Here is an 11,764-nt window from a genome sequence, read left to right on the forward strand (position 1 = left end):
GGTGTTTTCTAGGAATGTGATTATCTTTGAGATAGATTCAACTGGAACTGGACTTGTTTCCAAGCTTGCTCACACTGTTGTTGGATGGATTCAATTTCTCATGACCTGTTGGACTAAGGTATTGTTTACTCATGAGCTGTTGGCCAGAGATTGCTCTTACTTCCTTCTCTAGTGCACTCTTTAGCCAGAGGTGGTGGTTCACACCTTTAATCCCAGTACTAGTTATACAGAGGCAGAAGGATCTCTGTGTGTTTAAGGCCAGCCTACTTTACAGAGTAAGTTCTAAGCCAGCCAGATCTATGTAGTGTGCTCATCTAAAACATAAAAACCTAGTGGTCTTATTAGTGGGAGGAAACATGTGTGCACAGATGCACACAGGATGCAAGGAGTGAGATGGCCAAAAGGAAATCCAAGTCTGCTGTAACTAATGTCAAAAGGATCATCTCATCATATTTGCCCAATTCCATCCACTAGCAGCAAGTCACTAGGTCCAGCCCATGCTCTAGAGGAGGAGTCACACAGGGATATCAAGAGCGAAAGATCTTGGGGACCCATTTTAGAAGCTGTCCACCATGCTTGGCTGTGACTATGGAATTTACTTTATTTCTAGGTGCATAACTGGGCCACAGCACCCCTTCTATGTCTCAGTCAACAAACCATTCCACAACAACTTGAGAAAGAAAGTGAATGCTAGGGGTCTGAAAATATTCTGTAGGGCTCTCTAACTAGCAGAATTTGGATTTCAGGGTCCTGGAAGAAAATCTAGACACGTGTTCAGTGGAGAACACTTAGGAGTAATGTTTCAGCTCTGACTCTGGCAATAAGACAAAACAATATGGGGAAAGATGGGCAATGATGACTCCAATGGCAAGTGGCATAGACAAGCTAGACCACAAATGAAAGAAGTAATAAGAAGACCTCAACCGTTATAGGCCACGTGTAGTTTTCGTTTCCTGAATATATAACAAAATCCATTTCTAAGCAAATGAAAAACAGTTGTATCAATTACATTAAAATAAAAGGTAGGAGATATAACTTACTTGGTAGAGTACTTGCCTAGCATGCATGAAGCCTTGAGTTCCATACCCAGCACCACATAAAAAGAACATGATAGCACCTGACTGCAATCCCAGCATTTAAGAGGCAGAGCCAGGTGGATCAGGAGCTCAAGGTGAACCTCAGCTATGCAACAACTTTTAGGCCAACCAGGATACACAAGACCCTTTCTCAAACTTTTTTAATTAAACAATATCAGAAGTATCTTGCTAGTTTAATTGGCAACATTTTTTTATTATAAATCCTATGTGAAATAATTCCTTATGCCTAAGACACCTTAAACTCAATATAATGAATAATAATAATAAAACAAAAGTAAACTGTCTCTGTTTATGGGATTTTCAATAATACCCAAGAGTCTGCTATCTAGTTGTCTTAGTTAGGATTTCATTGCTGTGAATCTAATACCATGGAATCCAATATCATGACCATGGCAACTCTTATAAAAGAAAGCATTTAGTAGGGGCTGGCTTACAGTTTCAGAAGTTTAGTCCATAATCATCATGGCAGGAAACATGGCAGCACACAGGCAGACATGGTGCTGGAGAGGTAGCTGAGAGTTCTACATCCAGATCAGCAGGCAACAGAAAGAGAGTAAGACACTGGGCCTGGCTTGAGCATCTGAGACCTCAAAGCCCATCCCCAGTGACATACTTCCTCCAACAAGGCCTGTGGGCCTACCAGGGCCATTTTTATTCAGACCACCATAGGCTGGCTTACAATTTGGAGTTTAGTCCATTGTCATCATGGAAGTATAGTGGTACACAGGCAGACGTGGTGCTGGAGAAGGAACTAAGAGTTCTACATCTTAATCCATACAGAACAGGAAAAGAGAGTGAGCCACTGGGCCTGGCTTGAGCTTCTGAAACCTCAAAGCCCATCCCCAGTGACATACTTCCTCCAACAAGGCCACACCTACTTCAAAAATGCTATATCTCCTAATAGTGCCACTCCCTATGAACCTATGGGGGCCATTTTCATTCAAACCACCATACTAGTCAAGATGTGACATCTGTGGATCACACAATTGAGAAATACCTCACTGAAAATCCAATAAAGCTCTTTTTCATCATGCCTTCTCGGCAAGAGATAGCTAAATATCTCCTTCCCAGCCACCAGCTGTCAGAAATTCACTGAAGTGGACAATAGAAGGCAAGCTTTGCACTTTCTGTGAGAAGCGCATGGCCACAGAAGTTGCTGCAGATGCTCTGGGTGAAGAGTGGAAGGATTATGTGTGATCTGAATCAGTGGTGGGAATAACAAACAGAGTTTTCCCATGAAGCAAGGCACACTCATGGCAGAGTGCTCCTGCTGTTGAGTAAGGAGCATTCTTATAGACCTAGGGGAACTGGAGAGAGGAAGTGCAAGTGTGGTCAAGAATTCATTGTGGATGCCAATCTGAGTGGTCTCAACTTGGTTAGTGTAAAAAAGGGAGAAATGGCTATTCCTGGACTGAGAGATACTGCTGTGCTTCAGTGGTCAGGATCCAAAGGAACTAGCAGAATCTGAAAGTTTTCAGTCTCTCTAAAGGAGATGATATCCAACATGTAGTCAGAAAGCCTTTAAACAAAAATAGGTAAGAAGCCCAGGACCAAAACACCTAAGATTCAGGGTCTTGTTACTCCCTGTGCCCTGCAACACAAAAGCAAATGCATTTCTCTGAAGAAATAACACACTAAGAAAAATGAGAAAGAGGCTGCAGAATATGCTCAACTTTCACTCAAGAGAATGAAGGAAGGCAAAGCAGTGTCAGGAACAGATTGCCAAGAGATGTAGGTTGTCCTCACTCAGAGATTCTACTCCTGAGTCCAGTCAAAATTAAGTCTTTAAGAGTAACAAATAAATGATCAGATGTTGAAAAAATCCAATAAAAATGAATAACTAGAACTTCTGCTCACTAGGGGAAAAGTTATGGTCATACATATTCTCATAGATTGGGCAGCAGAAAGGAAGATTTATGAAATTATAAAAATGATTTTTGAGCCAGGCAGTGGTGGCATACGCCTTTAATCCCATCACTCGGGAGGCAGAGGCAGGCGGATCTCTGTGAATTCGAGGCCAGCCTGGTCTCCAAAGCGAGTTCCAGGAAAGGCGCAAAGCTACACAGAGAAACTTTGTCTCAAAAAAACAAAAAAAAATTATTTTTGAAAATCCTGTCAAGCTTATAAGAAGTAATATATGAAATGAAATAAGCCCCAACAGTGGTTATGAACATGGACTCACAGAGCCCAATGCACAAGGTCCATGAATTACTATGTTCATGAAATATTTCATGCAAAACAAGTAGTATCTCAAATATTTCTGATCATGCCTTCAAATTTACTAAAGATGTTTTGATATTAATTCAGTGCACATTGGTATTTAAGAATTTTTACATCACCTTAACTTTTTATTGTGCTTTGTTTAATCAAAAGAAATGCAAAATATCACTGTTATCCACTATTATCCAAGTAGAGAAGAGAACTTTGACCATAAAAATACACGCTACCATCACAGGCTTTCTGAGTTGCAAACCTAAGCAGGTCCAAGGATGATTCATTTTCTACATCCACATACCCTTAGAAAAAGCATTTATCTCTGTGTTCCTGGGTAAAGGCTCATCCCTTGCTATTATTCTTCCTATTTAAAATTTCATACCCCTAGATAAAACTTGTCATGATTTTAGAAAGAACTTCATTTATTCCAACATGCTGAAAAGAAATCCATTTTGTTTCTGAGAATAATGAATAGGATCATGAAAGGATTTACTTTTGCTCCCTTGATTCCTTAAAGCTATCCTTTTTCTTTTAACTAAAGGCAAGCCATATTTCATTTTAATAGAATTACCCTGAAAGCATTGGTTTAATTTTTTTCAATTTTATTATACAATTAAGAACTCAGAACACCCCAAATTAGCTGTGATGGTGAGACTATTAGTGCTCTGCTACCCTGAAAGTGATTCATGTGTTTTAACACCAAAGATTAAATTAGTTGAAACTCAGCTACACAATCAATAAGACTAAAGGAGAGAAGTTTAGTAAGTCTGCTTTTCTCAAGAAGCTTTCTGTTTACAAGAAGCTTCAAGTATATCTGATAAGATAGGCTACCCGAAATGTCAAGTTCAAGTTCATCTTGGTTTGAGTACAGCTCTCCATACTCCCCAGGGCAAGAGGGTGATCCCATCACAGTGTGTTGTTCTGAAGGCAGCATACTTTGGAGGAGTGTGTCCGTACTGATAGAAGGCAAATTAAAGGGCATCTTTCTGCATCTGTTGATTTGCTTAAATTTCTCAAATACCCACATAAAGAACATAGAAATAAGGAGCTGTTGCAGATTGGAAATTTGATATTAGGTGCAAGAGACAGGCATGGGTTTTAAAACATGAAATGGGAATAGATAGCTGATTAAGCTAATATTTAAATCTTAATTCAACAAATACTTATTGAATGACATGTGTACTCCCTGCATAGACTAGGAATGACTAGGCATAAGTAAATGAATGAGAGAGACTTGATGCCCTCAAAAAGCTTAAATTTGCTGTGAAGACAGAAAGCAAACAAACCTTTAGAAATAAGTGTCGAAGGGACTTGGGATATAGCTCAATTTGTAGAGTGCTTGCCTGGAATGCATGAAGCCTTGGATTCAATTCACAGTATCACATAAATCAGGTGTAGTGGTATATGCCTAAAGTCTTGGTACTCAGGAGGTAGAAGTAGGAGGATCAAAAGTTCAAGGATATACTCAGTTATATAGAAAGTTTCATGCCAGGCTGAAATACATGAGAGTCTGCCTCAAATAATAAAAAATAAGGGGCTAGGAATATGACTCATCAGGTAGGAGATGAATATGACTCATCAAAGTAAGAGAGCTTACTTTGCAAGCATAAGGACCTGAGTTCAAATCCCCAGCATCCATGTAAAAAGTCAGACATGACTAGGTGTGTTTGTAACCCTAGCATAATGGAGCAGAAAAAAGTTGATCCTAAAATCTCACTAGCCAGCTTCAGGTTTCAGTGAGAAACCTTGTTCTAAGGTAGTATGATGAAACATGCCAGAGAAAGATATCCTATGCCCTGCTTTGGTCTTCACATGCACACACAAAGTCACACATAAGCACTCTCATGCATATCACATATACACCACAACACACACAAATAAATAAATAAATACAAATAATATTATATTTTAAAAGGAATTAGGGTCAAAGACACAGCAAAAAAAAGTTCATCCAGGACATTCAGAATTATTCACAGGAGGGGAACGTCATCAGTGAGGAAGGATCATGAAATCCTTCTCAGGTAAAGTTAGCCCAGCAACTGGTGAGGGGATGGGATAGGGATGGGATAGGGGAATATTCTACATAGAGGGAAGAACATTGTACAATCCCTGTGATATAGAGTATAAGTGGAATTTGGAACTCAAAGTGAAAGTTTAGCTCTTTGTCATTAAGTGAAATAAGGAATTAAATACTCAGAAGGCTTGGTTAATTTTTGTAGTAAACTTTTACATTAGAAAAAATGCACAGTCAGTGTGATATTTTCTAGACTGGTGTGTATGTGTGTGTGTGTGTGTGTGTGTGTGTGTGTGTGTGTGTGTGTGTGTGTGTGTGTGTGTTCACACATGCATATTATGAGGCACTGAGGATCTGAAATAAGTCCTTATGTAACATCAAGCATGTTACCCATTGGGTCATTTCCCCAGCTCCTCCAGAGACATTAAGTGAGGAAAAATCGCCAAGAATATAGAAGTGTATGGTGTAGCAAACCAGATAATTCAATACTTTAAAGGACACATCTGTGTGAGCTGCTAATACATTTGGTTAACAGCTGGAGGGACTGACACATCCATCCACCAACTAAGAAAAAATATTTTGTTGGAATAGTGACATGTTTCTGTGGATAGTCTTCTTATATTTTGAAGGTGGGATGAATTCTTTTGTGAGAGTGTATATGCTTAAATCTGTAATAAAATATGATCCAAAGTACAAATAGTTTTTGACACAACAAATTCCAAGAAGATATTCAGATCCTAAAAATGAGATTAGATTGTGGTTAGGGAATTTAATCCAATGTTAGAGCATCCATCAATGATGCTTTCACTGAAGATAATATGTCATCTTGTCAAGATATTTCACTGATTGACATTCTGATGGGAAGTCCAAATCTCTTTTCCCACTTCTCAGTCACCACTTCTATTACTAGCAAGGCTTTAAACTGAAGATTGAACCAGAAATATGACACAGAGCAACAGACTCCTGATATGTTATTTCAGTTTCTATTTGTCAATCCCAACTCACAAGCAGGCAAAAGCACAGGTTACACTGCCAAGTCCCAGGTTCAGTGTGGCACGGGGGTCTTCAGGAATGTGAAGGAGGCAAAGGTTGCTTATGCAGTTGTCCAAAAGATGAGCATGTCAAATCCACATATTCTGTGCTTCCAAGACTAAACATGGAGAATAATTCTTCAGAATGCAAAACATGAGAACGAGATAGCTGAAGCTGCTCAACATGTCTGTTAAGATTCTAGTTAAATTCTAGCTGAGACATCACAGACTCTAATCAGGGTATGTATTCTTAGAAATTAGTCTTGGGGTAATATTCAGCAGATACTGAAGTAAGGTCATGCAATTAAGTCTGGGATAAACAATGATAGATAGATAGATAGATAGATAGATAGATAGATAGATAGATAGATAGATAGATAGATAGTACTTGCTTTAGATATTGAAATGAGTCCTTAACCATTTGGAGTCTTGGTCTAAGACTAGCATTTTATTGGCTTGTATCAGTGAAATCAGTGAAGAATTTAGGTGATTTAGTAAATAAGTTCACAATATATGACTCTGAGTTGTGCACTTGCCTAATCCAGGGCTGTCATTTGCACAAGTTATGGTGCATACCACACCCCTAGGAATTTCACCATATGGCTGTTTCTACTAGTTGAACAACTACACCAGAAACCCTGGGAATACAAGTGAAACCATTCACAGGGTTGATGCTCATCCTCAAAGTATCTCTTATCCTGAGTTCATACACTTCAGGAGTGCGTTAGCAACGTTTTCATTGCTGTAATAAGACACTGTGGCCAAGAAGCTTATAGAAGGAAAAGTTTATTGAATTTAAGTCTCAGAAAATAAGTCCATGACCATCATGACAGGGAGCATGGCAGGAGGCAGGCAAGCATAGTACTGGAGCAGTAGCTGAGAGCTCACATATTGACACAACAACCACAAAGCAGAGAGAGTGAGCTAACTGGAAATGGCATGGGTTTTTGAAACCTCAACCCGCATATCCCAGTGACACACCTCCTCCCACAAGGCCACACCTCCTAATCCTTCCCAAACAGTTCTAACAAATCAGGGCCAAACATTCAAATATATGAGCCTATGGGAACCATTCTCATTCAAACCATCACAGAGAATAACAGTTCTTTCTTCTTTCCATCATTGTTTTGCTAAGGTGAGTATTTATGATAAGGTGGCTGCCTTAGGGTTTCTATTGCTATGACCAGCAACTCTTATAAAGAAAAAATTTAATTGGGGCTGGCTTAAAGTTTCAGAGTTTAGTCCATTATCATCATGGCAAGACATGGAGGCATGCAGGCAGACACAGTGCTGGAGAAGGAGCTGAGAGTCCTACATCTTGATCCTCAGGCAATAGGAAGTGAGCTATCTCACTAGGCGTGGCTTGAGCATACACAAGTCCTCAAAGCTCACCTCCACAGTGACACACTCCCTCCAACAAAACCACACCTACTCCAAAAAGGCCACAGCTCCTAATAGTGCCACTCCCTATGGGCCAAGCATTCAAACACGTGAGTCTATGGAGGCCGTACCTATTCAAACCACCACAGTGACCCCGAGGAGAAGGGGAAGATTTCAGTACAGAGGTGAAAAGATGTCTGCCACTATTCTAGTTTCATTCTGTTACTATGATAATGCACTCCAACTAAAGCAACTTAGGGGAGGAAAGGATTTATCTGGCTTACAACTCCAGGTCACAGCCCATCACTGAGGGAAGTCAAGGAGGAACTTGAAGGCAAGCCTGCTTGGTATTCCATACAGAATTACTTCTGACCAAGGAAATAACTTCACAGTCAAAGAAGTACAATAGGAAAAATGGAGAATGTTGCTTGCTTGCTGACTCTCACACTGGTTTATACTCAGCTACTTTCCTTACATAGTCCAGGACTACCTGCTTGAGGATGGTAGCACCCATAGTGGACTGGACCTTCCTACATCAATTAACAATCAACACAATCCCCCACAGACATGCTTACAGGCCAATCTGATCTAGGCAATTCCTCAATCAAGATGTTCCTCTCAAATGACTCTAGGCTGTGTCAAGTTGATGATCAAAGCTAACCCAAACAATGATCATCCCTTTCTTTCCATTCTCTTCTACCTAAACACACACTTGGTCAGATGAGTTAGTGTTGAGCCTCAATAGACAAACACATTGAACACAGAACTCAGCCATTTGTGTCAGCTTATAAGGTTTGGCTGTATGTAAGTCCAGGTAATAGACAGTGGGGAGAAGACCCTCATTTTGCTTAAGCTCTACAACCAACAGCAGCAGATGAGGAACACCATTCAGTAGCAGCTGTGCTTAGGTGAGAAGCCATAGGACACATGGACAGTACAGTGGCTTTCACAGGCACAGATGGCCAGGAATGTCCAGCTTTGTCCATTGACACATGTGAAATCTTACTTTGAGAACTTCCCTCACAGTAGCAGGAGAACTTTTGGAGTAGGACTAAGGTCCAGGAGCAGAGAAGATTTGGATATTTCTGTGAATGGGACCGCATACTCTTGCACAGGTTGGAGCTGTATAAGACATTTAGATGTCCAAAGGGTAACTTTGGTCTGAAAGTAAGTCTGTAAATGTTAAACCCTTTCATCTCCCCTCAAACCCTGACAACTGGCACATGAGTTTTAAAAGAGAATGAAAGGGCAAAAGCAAAGGACATTCAATGTCAGTTAGTAATTCATTCTATCATTAGTTATCATTGTGAATTTTTAAACTATGTGATGTGTGGGACAGGTGGGGGCTAAAGTAGTGGAGGTAGGAACAGAGACAGGGAGCATCTGAATCAATGAGGGAAAAATGAACAGAAAGAGGTACAGGTTCTGCCCCGTGCTTCCAGGATCTGTGCTTGCATGTCTAGGCTTTTCCTCCCCACTATTCCACCGTAAAATTCTTTCAACACCCATCTGTTGTCTCAGAGAGAAGCCATGACTAGCAAAACCTACTTTAAGCCTAAATAACTGTACTAATTGGTGTTGATTTATTTCTGTAGCTATTATTTGCTCAGGTCAGCAGCAGCTTTCTTCAGCCTCCAGACCTGCTCAGTTCCTCAGCCACATGTGACAGGGTATAGCAGTGCAGTGATGAGTAAGTCAGTCAACCAAATCAAGCCCTCAGATGATAGTACATGCTCCACTACAGCACCCAGCTGGGATGTAATTTCAAACTTTCTTGTACCATTAAGCAGAAAGAATCTACAAGAGACTCAAGATGAGATCACTGTCTCAAAGGTTACAGAACAAGACCCCTGGCACAGATCTTCTTTGAAGGCCTTCTCCTTCCCACATTTGCTTCTGTCCTATGCCTTCCTCCATCATCATTTTCCCAACCTCAGTACTACTCACATTGAGACTTCAATAATTGTTTAGGGGACTGTTCTATGCATTTCAAAATGTTGCACAGTATCCCTGGCCAACACTCACCAAATGCAAGTAACAAGTACTCATTCTCTCTGTCTCTCCCACCCACTACACACACTCAATTATCAACAATGTCGCTAGACATTGCCAAGTTTCCCTTGGTGGCAAAATAACCAGCAGTTGAGAACCAATAAGCTAAATATATATTTGTGTCCATAATTGACATATATCAACAATAACACAAAACAATATGCTTCTTAAATTCTACCAATCAAAATAATTTGTGTTTTTTAAATAAAAAGGTCAAATGTCAATTCCATCTTCAACTGTAGGAAGAGAACCTGGCAGGAAGAAGAAATGATTATATGCTATGCTTAGCACCAGGATCCCCATGTATCTTACATGACTGCATTTTATTTCTTATCAGGAGACTACCACACATGCTAAATCAAATTTTGTTGAAATCATGTCATTATAGGAAGCTACCTCTAAATTTATCCTCAAATTTTCAAAAATGAATCAAGCATGCTTCTAATGCTGTTCTATACAAACACTGCTGTATTTCTGGTTGCTATGTCAAAATACTCTGATCCCCCCAAAAAAAATTAAGAAAAGAAGATTGTATTTTGATTCACTATTTGAAGGTATGTAGTCAGTTGTTTCACTCTTCTTACTCTTTGACTTTTTGGGGGCCTGCCCCGCAGCTCCCAGATAAACCACATGGAGGCTTACTCTTTTTTGTGAATTCTCAGCCTTAGCTTGGCTTGTTTCTACATAATTTTTCTTAACTTAAATTATCCTGTCTACTGTAGCTGGAAGTTTTCCTGTGTCCTGCCTGACCCTGAGGTCCTGCAGCTGCTTATAAAATAATCACTCTGAGACTCATATTAATTATCAACTGTATGGCCTAAGTCAGGCTTCTTGTTAGTTAGCTCTTTCATCTTAAATTAACCCATTTTCATTAATCTATGCTTTGCCACGTGGCTGTGGCATTACCAATCTGCTGGCATCTTGTTGCTCCTTGGGTGGCCAGCTCCCATCTCCCCTGACTCCGCCCTTCTTGTTTCTGTATCTCTGCTTGGATTTCCCACCTGCCTCTAAGTTGCCTTGGCATAGGCCAAAACAGCTTTATTTATTAGTCAATGGGAGCAACACATATTCACAGCATACAGAAAGATATCCTACCGTTTGCCTCTGGGCTTTTACATTTTTTCTATTTCTGTATACCGTTCTTTACTTCTTACTCTGTGACTTGCTGTGTAGCTGGGTGGTTGGCCCTTTGAGTCCTCCTCTCCTTCTCCTTTTGCTCCCCAATTTTTTTCTTCCCAGATTTCTCCTCCTATTTATCCTTTCTGCCTGCCAGCCCCACCTATCCTTTCTCTAGCCTGGCTGTTGGCCCTTCAGTTCTTTCTTAACCATCAGGTGTTTTAGACAGGCACAGTAACACAGCTTCACAGAGTTAAACAAATGCGACATAAAAGAATGCAACACATCTTTGCATCATTAAACAAATGTTGCACAGCATAAACAAATGTAACACATCTTCAATTAATATTTCACAGCAAGGGTAGGTACAATCCATTATGATGAGGAGGTCATGGAGGCGGGAGTTTGAAGCCGCTGGTCATATCACATCCTCAGCCAGGAAGCATAGAGATGAATACTGGTGCTTGGCGCCCTTTCTCCTTTTTATTCAAATCAGGACCCCAGCTCATGGGATGGCATCACACACAGTCATAATTTTTTAGCAACCACTTCACATCAGGCACTATTCTCATCCTACGAGATAATAGCACTGACATGAAAGGAAAGAAAAGGTTTACTCTTAAAGAACTTATGTTCCAAAGAGGATCAACTGGTCATAAGCAAACTGATGGATGAGGCAGGATAAAAAGAGAAGGAAAATGAACAGGAGATGGGAAGACAAAGGAACCCCTCACTGCAGAGTCTGGTTGAAGTCTTTCTTGTCAGCTGGACTAAGAATTTCAGCACAATTAACAAAATTGTGTGACAGTTGCCTGCTTAGCAACTATATTCCTTTTATACATAGAAATTTCAGATACAAA

General features: G+C 40.2%; 1 pseudogene; it reads left to right on the forward strand.

Moving 5' to 3' along the window:
- The first annotated feature begins 845 nt into the window (after positions 1–845).
- On the forward strand, positions 846–2,727 carry LOC128114041 (40S ribosomal protein S6-like; annotated as a pseudogene).
- Positions 2,728–11,764: the final 9,037 nt, after the last annotated feature.

This window comes from Peromyscus californicus, unplaced genomic scaffold, assembly GCF_007827085.1.
Source record: "Peromyscus californicus insignis strain IS unplaced genomic scaffold, ASM782708v3 Scaffold_10__1_contigs__length_136768540, whole genome shotgun sequence".
Classification (NCBI taxonomy): domain Eukaryota; kingdom Metazoa; phylum Chordata; class Mammalia; order Rodentia; family Cricetidae; genus Peromyscus; species Peromyscus californicus.